This window comes from Monodon monoceros, unplaced genomic scaffold (assembly GCF_005190385.1).
Source record: "Monodon monoceros isolate NGI ecotype Baffin Bay Population unplaced genomic scaffold, NGI_Narwhal_1 Super_Scaffold_14, whole genome shotgun sequence".
Lineage (NCBI taxonomy): Eukaryota > Metazoa > Chordata > Mammalia > Artiodactyla > Monodontidae > Monodon > Monodon monoceros.
In genome coordinates, this window is record NW_021703770.1 from 10,546,397 (window position 1) to 10,562,414 (window position 16,018).

General features: G+C 43.4%; 1 long non-coding RNA gene across 4 annotated transcripts in view; it reads right to left on the reverse strand.

Annotated features, from left to right (window-relative positions):
* Positions 1-910: 910 nt before the first annotated feature.
* The window catches only part of LOC114895379, a 376,741-nt gene continuing 361,633 nt past the window's right edge, over positions 911-16,018 (reverse strand). For 3 of the 4 annotated variants that reach the window (XR_003793521.1, XR_003793522.1, XR_003793520.1), the window contains exons 8-9: positions 2,733-2,898; positions 911-2,356 (exon numbers count right to left, since the gene is read on the reverse strand). This is a non-coding gene — a long non-coding RNA (uncharacterized LOC114895379). The remainder of the gene's footprint in view (positions 2,357-2,732; positions 2,899-16,018) is intronic. The other variant, XR_003793524.1, reaches the window with a different exon arrangement.

Here is a 16,018-nt window from a genome sequence, read left to right on the forward strand (position 1 = left end):
AAAGAACTAATTCCAAATTTCCATAATTTTTTATAAGTACTTTGGACCCACGCTAGATGTATGTTTGCAAACTGCATTCTCACAATACCTCTATATGGAGGGGGATATTAAATTTACCTTAAAGTTGTGTAAACTGAGATTCATGGCAGGTCAGTGACTTCCCAAAGTTTATACTTGTGAGTTGAGAGTGAGTATTTCAACCCTTACTGGCCAACTCCCAGTGCCATGCCCAAAAGCAGGAATTCATTTTTATGATCGCTGGAAATACAACTCAGGGAAAAAAAATTCCGGTTCTTTCATTGTCCTACTCTTTCCTGCCCTGAGATGCAACATTGTAACCCTTGTTATACTCGAGCCAGGCAAGTGGATTCTTGGAGTTCATCTGCAAGTATGTGTAAAAGCATCCCCCTCTCTGGAGGTACAGTTGTTCCCTTTATCTGTGGTTTTACTTTCTTCGGTTTCAGTTATCCATGGCTAACCTTGACCCAGAAATATTAAACGAAAAATCACAGAAATAAACAATCGATATGTAAATTTTGTGCCGTTCTGAGTAGCTTAATGAAACCTCGTGCCATTCTACTCCATCCTGCCTGGGATCCCCAGCCGTCACCATCATTTGTTCCCGGCATCCAATCATCAACATCGTCACAGTTCCATGATCCAGGGTCACCCGAAGCAGATGATCCTCCTTCTGAAGCATCATCAGAAGGTCAACAGGGGGCTTCCCTGGTGGCGCAGCGGTTGAGAGTCCGCCTGCCGATGCAGGGGACACGGGTTCGTGCCCCGGTCCGGGAAGATCCCACGTGCCGCGGCGCGGCTGAGCCCGTGAGCCATGGCCGCTGAGCCTGCGCGTCCGGAGCCTGTGCTCCGCAACGGGAGAGGCCACAGCGGTGAGAGGCCTGCGTACCGCCAAGAAATAATAATAATAAAGAAGGTCAAGAGTATCCTAACACTATGTCATAATGCCTACATCATTCACCTCACTTCTCATCATAGGCATTTTATCATCTCACAACATCACAAGAAGAAGGGTGAGTACCGTACAATAAGCTACTCGGAGAGAGAGAAAGAAGGAGGCCACATTCACATAACTTTTATTATGGTTCTATTTTATTATTATTTGTTGTTGTTAATCCCTTACTGTGCCTAATTGAGGAATTAAACTTTATCATAGGTATGTGTATAAAGGAAAAAACATGGTATGGTTCAGTACTATCTGTGGTTTCAGGGCAGCCACTGGGTTTCCAGGAATGTTATCCCCCATGGATAAGGGCCAACTACTGTATTTGTAAAGACTAAAATCTCTTTTGCTCTCCCAGAATCTTCTAGACCTCCACTGTGGCATTAACATCAGTGGATGAACTCCGCATTAGCAGAGCTGACACAGAAAATGTTACAAAAATTTTAGTTGCACACCCACCTTCAGACAAGTTCCAGCCTCCCCTAGAGCCAATGAAAAGAATGATACATTGGTTCTAAGAAATGATTAAAAGAGAGGCCTAATGATATCTCTACTAATGACTCTGAATTTTGCTTATGCAGTGTTGGCCTCTTTCCATTTCAGAATCTTGGATGAATGTCTAAACCCTGGTAATGCCTCAGAGCAAATGTTACCTAATCTCGAACTGAAGTTTATAAGAATTCAATGGAATCCTATCTGGCAGAAGTATGAATTATGAATTATTTTTATCTTCTGTTTTCCTTGAGTAGTGTGTCCTTGAACACTTAATCTCTCCAAGCCTCAGCTTCCTCATCTGCTAAATGGGGAGATCAATGGTCGTTCACTTATTATGCAGGGCTAATGAGAGCAACAAATGATCCCTTTGGTCTCATACTGGGTGTCGACTGCTTAATGAAAACAAATTCTAATCACGTTCCCTCCCCACTTCCCCATGCTCAGCAGCCTTTGGGAGTTGCCAGTTGCCCAGAGCAACCACTTGAGCTTGGTCCTCCAGACTTTTCACGAGCTGGCTTCTAGCCCCTGCCTCTCCAGGCTCCACAGCACAACCTTCCTTCTCACCACAGTCAAAGATGCCATTCCTGAGACCCTTCACCGACTTTCACTTTGCATTGCTCTGTCCAGTCAGCTTCCTCTCTCTGAAAACCCCTTGCCCTTTCCTCTGTCTGCCTGGTGAAATCAAGTTCATAATTGAAAACCCTACTCTCAAATGTTCCCCTAGAGAAACTTTCCCTGCCCCTCTCTGGCCAAGCCCTGAGCTCTATGGAACTTTGTCCATACCACCAGCCACGACCAAAAGTGTTCTGGCCATACTCAAGGTTACCCCCTGGGATTAGCAGAATCACGATCCAGCAACTCAGGTCTCCTGGCTCCCCTGCTCTCTTTCCACAGACGCTTCTGTGAAAAAAAATACAAAATTATTCTAGGAATTGTGGGAGACTCTGATGAATGCCCAAGACACTTATTCCATGTTTTACAGAGCTAATCTACCCAGTCATTCTAATAAAATTGTGGAAACGCAATTGACCAGATCCTATGACTCACCCACCGCTGGCTCTGGCTCCCTCAGATAAGGCAAAGAGAGCTGGGTACGGAGCTTATCCAGATAATAAACCAGAACAAAAATGAACTCAGGGGCTGTAATTCCATCAAGGGTCTCTGACAGTGACAGAAACCCCCAAAGCAGGTTTCTGTGGTCACAGGAAAGACCACCTCAGTGAAATCATTAGTCCCTGCCATATTTGGCTTTGATTCTGACAGTGACAAGACTCACCAGATAAGCCCATTGGCTGCAGTAACAGATTGGGTTTGGGCAGCAAAGTTGTCCACAAATGAAGGATTCACTTTACGTCAATGAAAGCACATGAATCTCCGTTTAGTGGCGCCTCGAGTCCACAACCTCCAAGTAGAATTGCATCTCCTCCAACTAGAAAACCTTCCTGTATGCAAAAATTGAAATACATCAGGATGCATATAAGTCAGAGGGAGAGAGCTTTTGCTGTTATATCCAACTAGCCATAAATTCTCATCAGGTATGGGATGCCAAGAGAATCTGTAGGCAAAGAGAAAGTGGGAACAGAGTGATGACTCTGCCTTAGAATAATAACATGGAGTCTTTTGCATAACATTGTACAACAATCATCTTGATAGATCCTCACAAAATTCATACACGTAGGTGAGTAAGCAGCATAATTGTCCTCATTTCACACATAAGAAAAATGAGGCTCAAAGATTCTGAATGAATTTCCCAAAGTCACGCAGAGGAGAGGCTCAGGGCTAGAAACAGTCCCCAGTCTGACCCTTTTCCACTCCACTAAACAGCTTTCTACCCAGGGGCTTTCATGCACCATCAAATAGAGAAAATCAGAACCACCGAGCTTCTATAAAAGAAAATGGAAAGTACTACATTCCAAAGGAAACTGGTTGTTTCTGAAGCTATCAGGTGATAATATTTTGTATTATTAATAATAAATCCGGACTAGGTTTTCTTATCCATACTTTTGGTCTTCACTCTCCATGGAATGTGTTTTACTAGGAAGAGAATATAATGTATCTGGAAATGCATGGGATTTGGCATCAGACATGGATCCAAACACCAGCTCTGCTACTGACTAGCTGTGTGACTGAGGACACGTTAATTGCTTTGAATCTGAATTTCCTTATCATGAAAATAGGGATGATAATAGATTCATCAGAGAAATAGGGTAGGAAGTAAACAAAACAGCATGTGAAAAGTGCTCAACAGGGTGTACCTGGCACATAGTAAGTCCTCAAAAATGTCTGAATCTGGAGAAACAAACTCCTTCACCACATCACATCTGCTAATGATGGGCAGAGCACTCACAAGCTCCTTTAAAGAGTGGCTTCATGCAGTGCGGCCCCACCAGGGCATTGCTCTTTACTCAGCATCTCACATTTTGTGAAGCAGGGGCACGTTCACGGTTAGGGAATCAAATCATTGTCTTCAGATCTCTGTCATTGGGCGAGGAATTAAATCAGCCTTTTTATCCACCAGCAAAAGGGAAAGTCTTTCTTTTCTTTATTAATGGAGTTGCTGACCTATTAGTTCACATGAAACATGTCCTAAGCATCTGACATAAACCCCAATACTGGGAAAGTGCTAGATGCCAGTTAAAATTTTGTGAGCACCTGCTAAGTGCCAGTCTCTCTGTAAAGCACTTCCAACCACATTGGCACATTTGAGCCTTGCAAACATCCCTACAAGCAGATTCTCTCCATTTTACAAGTTAGGAAGTGGAGGCTCAGAGTCGCCCAAGGTCACACAGCACCTACAGTAGCTGAGCCAGGGTTCCACCTCTAATGTTCTTCCCCTTTCCTTTAGGACAAGGGGCTCACTGCCATACGGCTCCCAAGTCTCCATCAAAGTCAGCATCCAACAGAATGTACCAAGAGTGAGCAGGGACAGATGAGAGTGAGAGAGGCCCCCATCACTGACTCACGACCAGGGGGAATCCGTGCCAGACCTTCATGCACTCTGCCTCTTTACTTGTGAAATGGAACAGTACCTTACTTGGTTTAGATTTAAGTCAGTCTCAAATTACTAAGTGGCCTGATTCATTTCAGAATTTCGCATGTGTAGTATGTTTCCCAGAAAGCCATTTGGAAGACTAGCCTTTCTTTAGGTTTGCTTTTTATTATTTTACTAAGAGAAAAATCTTCGTTGTTTTCACATTCACCCAAAATTTATGAAGTGAATGCTATGTGCCTGGCATTCTAACTAGGTTCTGGGGATAGAGAGACTCCATCTCTGCCCTCATGGAGCTGAGAGTCTACTGGGAAAGACTGGACTACTATCACCAAACTGTAAAAGTGATTATATAATCAAAATTATATAAATTTATAATCAAAATTTGATTATAAAATCAAAATTCTGATGACTGCCCCACAGGAGTTTAGAATGCAATGAGTGCTATCAAGGGACATACCACAACCTCGGGGTCAAAGAGGGCTTCCCTGAGAAAATGATGCTTCAAGGGAAAGGAGAAGGATGAGTACAAGTTAGCCAACTGAATGAGGGTAGTGATACTCCAGGCAAAGGAAACAGCACTTGCAAAGTCATAGAGCCAAGAAGGAGCAGCTCTTCTTTGAGGAACTGAAAGGAGACCAGAGTGACTAAAGCACAGAGACCCAAAATGGAAGGAAAGGATATGAAAACCGGGCCAACAGAGGGACGGCATTGCTTTCAAAAGCACTCATCGGTAATGGCTTCAGTCACCGTGAACATACATACTCGGCCCCACGCACATACTCTTGAATATAGCTGATATTTACCGATGTTAGACATAAACAAACGAAGGGTTCAACTGATGAACTTTTTTTCTCCCTCTGTTCCTCTTCCACCTTCTATTCTTCTTGATCATGATCCTACTTTCTAAGTGTGGTAGGAAACATAGAGACAAGGAATTTCCTAAGAAACTGTAGGTGTTCAAAGGGTACAGAGTTCCAGTTATGAGATGAATAAGTTCTTAGGATGTAATATGCAGTGTGATGACTATAGTTAACAATACCGTGTTGTTTACTTGGAAGTTGGAAGAGAGTAGATCTTGAAAGTTCTCACCACGCACACCAAGAAAGGGAACAATTTGAGGTAACCTTATCGTAGTAAAATCACTTCACAATATACACACAGAGTGAGCCACAACCTTGTGCACCTTAAACTTACACAATGTTACATGTCAATTGTATCTCGATAAAGCTGAAAAAGAAAATTCAAAAACAGTGAAAAAGATCTGTTTTGCACAGCCTCACGGATGTCTCTAAGGGAACACGGTATAACCTTGTGCAAAAGCAATACACTTCAGGGATTTTTGCTTTCTTCTGCAAAACTGGAGCGTTTAAACATCTCCGAGCACTTATAGGATTAAAGGGGGTGATGTACATAAATCTACCGAGTGCAGTGACCGGCACAAATAGCTATGTACTAAACGCCCCCTTCTTTCCTACCCACGTGAGGTAGGAAACAGGAAAGGTGCGTTGGTTACGTGGGACTAACTGCTGTAACAAAGAAATTCTATGCACAATGGCTCAAACATGAGGGGAATTTACTTTTTGTTCACTCATGTCTAAAATGGGTGTTCCTGGCTGATGGCCAGATCTCTTCTGCACACAGTACAGGGACCTTCATTCCCTCTCAAGTCTCCATCAGGTTCTTCTGCCTCAAGTTGGCAGAAAGGATAAAATGTGAAGGAGTACTGCCCACACATCATTCAGGCTTGAATATCAGGGCCCTGTTGCATGGCCACACCTAACCGTAGGAAATCAAGTCCCGCAGGATACCTGGGGGAGGAGAGGGAACGGGTGTAAGTGACTGGCCAGTCGTCTTGGCCACCCCACCAAGATGAGAGGGAGCTCTTTGTTACTAGCCTAAGTAAATTAGCGCACCTACAAGTAGGTACTACACACCTCCTTCCTGCAGCGCTTCCTTGAAGTCTGGGGCAGGTGTGGAAATAGCAGTGAGTAGCGCCATTATGTTCCTCCCAACCTGGAGGCTCCTGAGAGCGTATTAGTAGCCTGACTTCTCCCTCTCCTTATCTCTACAAGCACCCCGTCATCGGATTTGTTTGCTTTTCTCTCCTAAATTATTCGAAAATCCTTCCTCTTCCTGTGATGACCTCCACTGCCCTTTGTCTTTACTCCCCTGATTCATGGCAACAGTTTCCTTACTTCATCTCTAGCCAGACTGGCTCCCGTCCATCCCATCGACTTCGGACTCCAGTCCACCCTCCTAGCCGGGGCCACCAAATGCTGTTGACACTGGCCTGCTTTAATCCTATTTGGCACATCGAAGTTTGCAGGATAACGTCCAAAGCCTCTAACCTGACAGCTGACAGGAAGCGGCCCTGCCTCCCATATAGCCTAATCCTTCTCTGAGTCCAGCCTTGTACCTACCTGTCCAGCGCATTCTGTATGGTGTCCTGCATACAGCCACCAGGCTGTTTCTCTCCTCCAAGGCCTCTTTGCTCCTGTTAGCCTTCTACTGGTATGCATGTATTTAAAGTCCATCCCAGGCATCCCTAACTCCTGGAATCCCCCTGTGACCTTCACCTTGCTCCTCTGTGTTCTCAAGATACCCTTTGTATATATTTCTTGCTGAACTATCACTGGTATAGTTCAGTTTATAGTTTATTGGTATTTCATCCACCCATCCCGCTATCCCTGAAACTCCAAGCAAGTCGACAATTTTGAGAGCCTTGAATGTCATTCTAAGGGCTTGGAGGTTAACCCTGGAATGTAAGAGGAATTGTTGAGGATTTTTGATAAAGGGAGCAATACAATGTAGTCAATATTTTAAGATAAATCTAGGGGGAGGCCACAGGTAGATTATGGGAGGGACTAAATGGATGCAGGACCACTTGTATGGAAGGGAGAAGACCAATTCAACCAGATGTTATCTGTGTGACCTTGAGCACACCACCTCTCAGAGTCTTGTTTTATTTATGAACAAAGTGGAAGTAATAAATCATGCCGAACCGTCTCACCAGGTCAATGTGAGGACACTGCGGAATCATGTATACTAAAGTGCTTTATAAAGTCCAGTGAAATTATTAAGGCTAGTGGTTAAAATCCAAATAAATCCAAAGTGAGACACGCCTACCATGTCTTCAGTGTCGAATAGAGTCCCTTCTTGAAGTCAGATTCGTCCCCGGACTGCCCAGTATTCCCCTGTGCAATGCGAGGCTAAAATTATCCCTACTTGCCTGTCGCCCGTGAGCTGACTTCCAGTACCTGAAGGGTTGTCATGTGAAAGAACGGGATTAGCTCCATAAAGCTGTGTGACGGTTACCAGGAGACAAATACTGACTCAACCTAAGGAAAAACTTTCTGTCAGAGCCGCCCAAAGGCTGCCTGGGGCTGGGAGTGCAGGTGGGCCGTGAAACCCTTGAGATTAGAGATGATGAAAACAAAGCTGGGAGACCATGGAGGCAGAGCCCACACATCAGTGAGGTTTGGACTGGTCGGCTTCTAAATGTCCTTCCAATTCTAAAACCTCATTGTCTGCTGCCCCTGGGGACGCCTCTATAACTATGCGTGTTGCTCACATTGTCAGTTTATGACATGAGACGGTTGATTTAGAGTTTTCTCTCCTCCACTAGACTAGGGTCATCCAAGAGGCAAGGACTGAGCCTCCTCTAACCTGAGATTCTCAGTGCCCGCAGCAGCTTCCGGAGCACAGTAAACCCTCAGTAAGTGCTGGTAGAATGACTGGATGGATGAATGAATTATGCTGGGGGTGTTGGGATGATGTCTTTAAGTTCCGGCTAAGATGAGTATTTCATAGTGAGGCTTGTGTGTGATGATGTTGGTCTAGATTGATACTTTCCAACTTGGAGTCTTTCAACTCCTAGAAGTCCTATTTTCAGTATTAAGAAAAAAGCTAATAAAAGTCGGGTGTTTGTCCATGTTAAAGAGTGCCCCAAATTCGAAACCACCCAGTTTCTCTGCATTTAGCTGGAAACTTATCGACTTGGTGTGGTCACTCTTTATCTCCTATAGCAAACCATCACACCGGAACTTCAGACGTATCATCTCATTTAATCTTTATGTGAAACCTGTATGTTAGGGCATGCTGTCTCTAGCTTACAGACAAGAAGATAGGGGCTCAGAAGGGTTTTGTGACCTGCTCAGTAATGGAGGTTTAGAGCGTCAGAGGCAGAATTTCAACCCAGTTCTGCCTGGCCTCTAAACTCATGCTCTCCCCACGTAATACTCGGCTTCATTTCAGAGAAGGAGGCTTCTCTGATGTGTGTGTCTTTCACTGAGATGCTTCAGATGGGGGTCAGTCTTGGCCATTAGCATTTCCTTCCCTTTGGTGAGAACAATGGGTGTTCTCATCTTGCCTTCTGATCACTCAAAAACCCCTGAGTTTAATGAGAAGGCGGATCCACCAAATTATACCTGACCTCATAGATTCCCAGCTTCAAAAACCCCCCAACACCACAACTGAATCTCCTTACCCTCAGATGTTATTACATAGAAGAACATGCAGAGGTCTCCCAGGCCTTCTATTCCAGACCTTATATTTTTCTCGTGTTGACAACTTAATACATGTCCACACTTCCTTTTATGGGGAAAGATAAGACTCTGATGGTAATCAGAGCACCAGGGTAGGAAATGCCACATTCCTCCGTGTAAATATTTGACTAAGCTTTCTCCAGGCCATGCATCATTATGCCGAGCCCCCAGAAAAACTTCAGGTCCACAGATCTGCAGGTGAGATACCTTGGCAATGAATTATGAGAGGGCTTGTTTAAAAACCACGGCCAGAGCAATGTCTTTCTGGAAGGGGTAAGGAGGCCTGCTCTACGTGACCAAAAGCTGTTCTGAGAAAGCCAAGAATAGAGGCTGGGTCTCAGCTGGGCTGGAGTTTCTCCTTCAGTCAACTAACCCCTGAAAAGAGGGACCTGTTCGGATGGTTTTTAAAGAAAGAAATGACTGCAACTATGTAGCTAATGTCCATGTAAGTGAAAAACCAGTAGCAACCTGAAGGTCGATAAAGAATTACTTACATCCACCAATGCAGTGGGCAAACAATAATAAAAGTATTGATAATCACAGCTAACATGTATTGATTGCTGACAACATGCCATTATAGGTCCTTCTCATTTAATCCTCACAACATTCTCCTAAGGTCTCTTAAAGTGTTCATTATGCCATTTTACAACTGAGGCAGAGAGAGGTTGAGTAACTTGGCCAGGGTTGCACAGTAAGCAAGTGATGGAGCAGAAAACTACGCAGACATCGGAAATTCTATTATAAATGAATATTTGTTGACTTTAAAATATGCTCATGATATTAAAGGGAAAAATGCAGTTTCCCAAATTGTGTGATTCCATTTTTTTAATTATGAGAAATGGAGAACCATGGCTACTATTAAAACACACACACACACACACACACACACACACCAGAAAATAAAAAGTGGAGAAACTGGAAGTGTAGAGAAATTGGAACTGTTGGTGGGAATGTAAAATGGTGCAACTGCTGTGAGAAACAGTATAGGGATTCCTCAGAAATATAAAAATACAATTATAATTTTTTTGATCTTTACATCTGGAAACTATATATTGTTGCTGCAATAATTTCTTCCTATATTTGAGACCAGATGTGTTGGTCCTAAAGCATGAAAACATTGCCATCAACATGCTGTCCATCTTCATGGAGGCTCTGGACAATAATCTATTTTTGACCTTATAAAGGTAGACATTACTCATACCCGAATTGTGCCCTGAAGAGCATATCTTGTGCACCTAGTCATCAGAGGCCAAACTCTTCTATTGCAGGCATTCAAAAAATGGCTTTCCCTATTTTTCCTTTTGTTGCCTGTGCTTTTGATGTCCCACTTTTTTTTCTAACGGCCAACCGATTCTAAAGTTCAGCTTTCATGAACATCATTGAAATAAACACTTCTGTGACAGGTTGTGGCTCATTGCAAAGCTGTTGTGAACAATTCCACTTTGGGGTATATACCCAAGAGAATTGAAAGCAGGATCTCAAAGAGGTATTTGTATATCTCATAGCAGCTCAAAGGTAGAAGCAACCCTAGTGTCCATCTGTGGATGAAGTGGTCTATACCTACGATAGAATATTACTCAGCCTTAAGAAAGAAGAAATTCTGATACAACGTGGATGAACCTTGAGGATATTATGCTAAGTGAAATAAGCCAGTCACAAAAAGACAAATGCTTTATGATTCCACTTATACGAGGCATCTAAAGTAGGCAAATACACAGAAACAGAAAGTAGAATGGTAGTTGCCAGAGCCTGGGAGGAGGGGGCATAGAGAGTTATTGTATAATGGGTTCAGAGTTTCAGTTTTGCAAGATGAAAAGAGTTCTGGAGATTAGTTACAGAACAATGTGAATACACTTAACACTGACGAACTATACAGCTAAAAATGTACCTGTAGTTAAGGTTCTTTAAAAATACCCCCATAACGAGAGAAAAGCAGTGAGGGACAGTGGAAGCTGGAACACAAGGAGAGGAATCAGTTGTCTGCAGAGGAACAGCGTTCACCATGGCTTCTGCAGGTACCAAACAGGCAGGCTTTGTGCACTCCTCAAATTAGGCCCATATGCTCAGGTGCTCAGCCTTTGTGAGTGAGGGGCTTACAAGGGGCCTGAATAACCAGAAACAGGGGGTCTTCCTCCATTAGAGTGCGTGGATGGCAGGAGTAGGGAGTCAGAACTGTAATTCTGAGCAGAAATATACATTGCCTGAGTGAGCGTCTACAAAGGTTGAAGGTCTTAGAATCCAACTGTAGGCAGAAAAAGTTTGCCTGCCCCTGCTTTAGGGTGTATGTGGTATTTTATCTGAGGATGATTGACGCCTGTCATTTTCCTCCCCAGATCTCCAAGATGAAGTGGTGTAAAATGGCAAGAACAGCTGAAAGGAGGAGGACCTCATATTCTAAAGCAGACTAGGGATCATCTTTTACCAAATCCCTTCCACCTTTCTTTATGCTAGTGAGTGGTGTCAAGTTCTGCAAAACCAGAGTAATGCGGTTGTCAAGTGGCAGGCGGTTGGGAAACTTATTGGTTTTCCACTGGTAGATAAATTTGTTGTATCCTAAACACAGAAAAAACCAACATTCTAAGAGGCCAATCACGAAGAGTCACAGCGTATCTGAGTGGTTAACCCTGTGATACTGAAATGATTCATCGGGGTCTGTGAATTTACTACTATTGATTTCACGGGTTTAGGTCCCCATTCCATATTCGTGGTACTCTGTTAATTCTACAAATACTGCTGAAAACTTCCATGCCAGAGTTAGCTGCGGAGGCTCTTGATTTGCCCTCCCACTTTTAGAAATATTTTTTTGGCCACACCATGGGGCTTGCGGGATCTTAGTTTCCTGACCAGGGATGAACCTGTGCTCCCTGCAGTGGAAGCACAGTCTTAACCACTGGACTGCCAGGGAAGTCCCACACTCACATTTTTTTTTTAACAAGTTAAAATATTTTTATTTGGTTAACATGAAGAGAGGGAAAAATCTGAATGTCTCTTCTATCATGAATATATATATATATTTTTTAACTTTTTATTTTATATTGGAGTATAGTTGATTAACAATGTTGTGTTAGTTTCAGGTGTACAGCAAAGTGATTCAGTTATACATATACATGTATCTATTCTTTTACAAGTTCTTTGCCCAGTTAGGTCTTTTGGGGTTTTTTAAGAGCCTTTGGCTTGTCTAAGATGCTGTGAAAGTTTCTGCTTTACTCCACAGCCCGTGGACTCAACCTCCGAGCTGTTGATTTGTGTCAAAGGTGCTAAAGAACTGCCAAGAACAGAGTGCTTAACTCGGTCTGGTGTTTCTAAGTTTGAAATGGAAGATGGGAGGCTTTCTGGGTATTTCAAGAAGAAAGGGACTTAGTACAGGGAATTAAAAGTTTGAACAATTGTGGGATGGGTTAGGGTCATGTCGGTAGGGAAATCTTCAAGGGCTGGAATCCAGGAAGCTGCTACCCCTGCAATCCAGGCAGTAGTGCTGAAGTGGTGAATTCTCAAGAAAATGAGTGGGAGGAAGCCATTGGCAACATCCCACATGTACTGACACCTACTCTTTGACAGCTGCTGCAGCAAATAAGAACTTCTCCTTCTCGGCCTTCAAAACACCATCCCAGCAGATCCTTAGCAGAATCTAACCCTAACCCCTGCCGGCAAAATTCTAGGGAATGTGCTTCCAGGCTAGCTTCTCCCATGCAGAGGAGAATGTAGAAGGAATCAGGGAACAAGGTGGGGTTGATATTAAATAACCCAGCTTTGGGGGAGATTCAGGAAGACTTCCTAGAGAATACAGTACCAGAGACCGGGTTTTGAAAGACCAAGGTTGGCCAAGGCCTGGCCTTGGTCAATGATTCATCAAAGGAGTTTCCCTTTCTAGGCTGCAAGAGCCTCAATTAGGGAAGTACCGTCTTCCCAAGAAGCGCTCGTCTTTTGCAACCAAAAGAATAGGTAGCTATAAATAGCCTGAGTTTCTCACCATTCTGTGTTCAAAATGGATAACTGCAAACAACTTTTCCTTCTAGAGGAAAAGATTTAGGAACGATAATGAATCAAACAGCAATACCTTCCTCATTGGAAATGTAAGTGGGGGAGGATTTCTCTCAGAACATGTTTCATAGGCAGTTTGGAGTTGTGTCAAGAGAAAGAAACTGCCGACTACGGTGGCCGTCAGGGCAAGGCACAGAGTGAGATCCTAGCCTCTCCACCTTGACCTTGTCCTCCATCTCCCTGGTAGCCCCCTCCTAACCCTCCCAGAGACACATCAGAACTCTCCAGATCACCAGCCCACTGAATGCTCATCTTTCCCTCAAAGTTTAGATTGACAGAAATATTGAAGTGCTGGGAAGGTAAAGGTACGCGTCAATTAAACACCTACACTTTCCCTTGCTACATTAGATGCGTTATGTACCTAATGTGTTGAAATCCTCTAAGGGACCTCTGAGATAAACCTATTGCCCCCACTTTCCAGATGAGGAAGCAAAGATCAAGAAAGGTAAAAATAATATTTCTGAGGTCACACAGCCACTGCTCTCCTCCAGAGAAAAGAGTGAGACCCTCATTCTTCTACTATAAGTGAATCCTGAGCTCCATGGAGTGTTCCTGGGTCACAGGGAGGTTGAAACATCCTTACAGCTTTGCAAGACTATGGAGAAGCTTGAGCTCATCCCTTGTCACTTCCCCTCCTTCCCCCTTCATCCCAGGAAAACGTGGGACAGCCAGATCTCAACATTGTCAGTGACATTAGCCACAGTAGGTTTCCACTTAGACCCTAACCTCTCTCTATCATTTTCCCAAAGACATGAAAAAAAGAGAGGGCTCCTTTGAGACTAGAGCCCATGTAGATATTCAAAATTTCAGGTCACATTCGTCTCAGGGAATTTAATTTTTTGTTAGCTTCTTTAGCTTCTACTGTTTCTTTATTAATCAAGTAAATACTTATCTGAGTTAGGAAAAATAGAAAATACATGTACACCTAAAGAAAACTAAAATCTATAAACGCATTACAAGGATGAAATCATAGGTCCTCTGTAAGACAATAAGTTTAGCACTTTATTTTTCTTTTCCACACACCATCTCATGTACTTCCCAGTCTTTTTAAATAATTCTTTGAAGTTTTGGGATCCAGCTCATAGTTATGACATTATTATTTTATATATTATAAGCATTCTGTATCCTGAATGAACTTCAGGCTTTAATTCCTTTTTATAACCATAATGGTGACATTGAAGTTTATCTCTTCTTTAATTGTTATCACTGCTCACTGTGAGTCCTTCTATATGGTGACCATCTAATTCTGAGCTCTTGTGTTTCATTACTCAGTTTGCAAATGTGTCTTAAAGAAGTTTTTCAAGGAGGGACTGCAGATAATATATTTTGTCTCCTTTGCATATCCAGTGATATCATCCCGTTCACTGCACACGTGAATGTTCACTGGAACATATATGGAACATTCCTGGATCACATCCTTTGCTTCTTGAAACTCTATAGATGCTACCAAATTATCTTCTCTCATTTAGTGTGCCGGAAAGAAGAAGACGAAGGCTAGGTTGATTTTTATTCATATGAAACAACCCCATTGTTTCACCTCTGCATATTTACGGGGTTTTGTATTTATCTCGGGAGGCTAATCCTCTCACGCCAGGCTACATAGATTTGAGGCTCTTATTTTGGGGTTTTTTTGAATCAGGGCTACTTGTTCCTGCCTCCCATGAGCCTTCTGTGCCTTTAGCTCAGCAATGCTAACTGGTGTCACACAGCTCTACATTTTCTGGCCAACATTTCTGAAATCTCACTTATTGTTACTCTCGTCCTTTCAACCCTTTGTCTCCTTTTCCCTAAATTCTGAGGGACTTTCTCAGATATGTCCTCCACACCCGTGGTAAACCTTCACACAGCAGGAAATAGCGATACTGCCCATTGAGCACATATATTTTTCTTGCTTTCTCCCATCATGATTCCTCCATCTAACTGCTTTGTCTTTTTCCCCTCTAGATCTTTCCTCCAGACATTCTGCTTCCATTTCAGAGAGACCTTCATGCAGTTTGTGGGGGTACCATACAGTTTTCTGAAATGACCATCTGGATTCTGTGATAAATTGTTCTCAATATTTCTCTACCTTATTCCTCCCGCCCACCTTTTTGGGGGGCAAGATTTTTCATTGTCCCCTTCTTTGTATTGATAATGATATTGTTTGTTTTACTCATCCTTGGACAGGACAAGGTTGGTTTGTCAGTGTTTGTTAAAGCCAGGAAGAGTGATTTGCTCCATGCATGCCCTAAGGGTCAAATTCTCTTCTCCAGTTCACAATTTCTGCTCACAGATTTCAGTGCACTCCTTGCTTAATAGCTGGCTCTCCCCTGGGATGCCGTGCATTGAATATGCTTCCCTCTTGCTCAGATCTCAGCCCAGCCTCTGCTTCTCAGAGACAATGCAGGATGGGACCAGCCCAGCCCCTGCCAGGTAGAAGCCACCAGAGACTTCATGCCTTGGCAGCTACTTCACAGCTTTGGCAGGGCCACTTGCCTCCCCACACTACTTCAGTCTCTCCCTATTTTCTGTTCAGGCTTTCCTGTGATTCCCAGCATCTGGCTGGACTGGGAGAAATGGGAGAAGAGGGGGAGATAATACTATTTTCGAGGACAACTCCTGAGAAGGGGAATTTTCTCATGAAGGAAAGCAAGAGCGTGCCATATGCTGGAGTCGAGGTAGCTGATCCTCAATCCAGATCCATCTACCCCATGATTACCGTGAACCATTCTAGCTTCTGTCATCAGGCTGTACATTCAGTGTTAGCGTTCCATCTCAGCTACGGTTTTCACAAGAAGAGCTGAACGGCTTAGCTTCCGGACCCACCAGGCAGCTATCATTTGGAACCGGAAGTCAGCAGGTAGTTTACTTCAATCTTTTTCCATTTCCAAGCAGCTATTAATTCAAAGGGTCAAAAATATGTATAAGCCCAAAACTGAAGTCCGTGGTGGCCTGTCCTTGTCTCCTCTACACAGTCTGGGTGAAAACTTGGCAGAGCAAGAGAAA